The sequence below is a fragment of the Lissotriton vulgaris genome, chromosome 12 (genome assembly GCF_964263255.1).
Source record: "Lissotriton vulgaris chromosome 12, aLisVul1.2, whole genome shotgun sequence".
Classification (NCBI taxonomy): domain Eukaryota; kingdom Metazoa; phylum Chordata; class Amphibia; order Caudata; family Salamandridae; genus Lissotriton; species Lissotriton vulgaris.
Window position 1 is genome coordinate 29,879,432 of NC_141700.1, and position 1,307 is coordinate 29,880,738.

Consider the following 1,307-nt stretch of genomic DNA (forward strand, 5'->3'; position numbering starts at 1 on the left):
TTGGCGGGAGCCCGTCGGGCATTGCAGCGCCGGCCTGACGAGGAGCAACGCCAGATGATGAAGCATGACATCCTTCGGGGTGGGCGACGGCAATCCATAAGAGACCTGTGCACCCCCTTACTCTCCCCTCGGGAACTGCACATTCTTTTGATTTACGTATTTATTAGGAGCGTTGTGCAGGCCCTTATCAAAAGCTCCTGGTTCCTCCAATTAATTAGGGTTAGTCATTGGCAGCATCTGCCTCCCCTGGCTGGCACTTTGGTACCCTGGCACTGCCCTTGCAACCATCGGTCCCAAGGCTCATGCAAACAGGAGTAGGTACACACGGAAGCGGGGCTCCGGGAGCCCTGCCTACTTTATGTTGTTTCATTCCTTGCTGTTCCTGCAAGACGGCAGGCTTAGGGGTCAACTCCATCATGTCATCTGGGTCCGAAAGTGTGTGATGTCACTTCCGCTACCCTGGTTCAAACATTTGTGATGCACGAGAGAGGGCTGCTTCTAGTGGGAGAAAAAAACACATGTGCATGACAGAGGGACAGCCCATGCTTCAGAATCTTTCCAAGTCACACTCTCATCCTAGCTAATGTCCACGATTTACTCCTGTCAACGGCAGGAGTAAACGCTATGGGGAGGTAAGAGGGGCAATGGGGAATGGGGAATGGGGAATGGGGAATGGGGAGGGGACCCCTGGAAAAAAATGTGGTGTGGGGGTAGAGGGATGGGCTTACAGTTGACGCCCTAGATCTGATTCCCTATGCCGGCTGTGGCAAGAGGTCCCCCACTCTGGGATCTTATGACCCTCAAGTGGTACCCGGTCACTAACGAGCGATGGAAGTCAGACATCTGCCCGGATTATGACTGCCTTTGTGAGATGTCAATTGAAGAGATTTACCAAGATGGACCCTGTTAATCTGATGCTTGTTGTCATTACAGGATGTCAGTGCTCAGACTAAGTGACTATTTGGTGCCTGCGGGTGGACTATGTTAGAGTCTCCAGTGACCGGCAGTTTTTGGCAGATTTCGTTGTTCTTGAGAGGTCTGTCTGGTCAGTAGTGCGAGGACAGAGTAGGCAGGTAATGCCTGGGTCTGTGCCATCCAGTTGCCAGCAATGTTTCAGGGCCCCGCTTACATACATTATACCTCTGTCCTGTTGCCGATAAGGGACCGGGTTATGAATTGGTGTATGATACGATATGCTGATCTGGATTATATCAAATTGATACAGGGTGGACGGCCGTAAGGATAGAGTAACTGTCCTCTATCATGTGGTTCGAGGTGGGATAGACATAGTTTACTAGGTCTGTGAA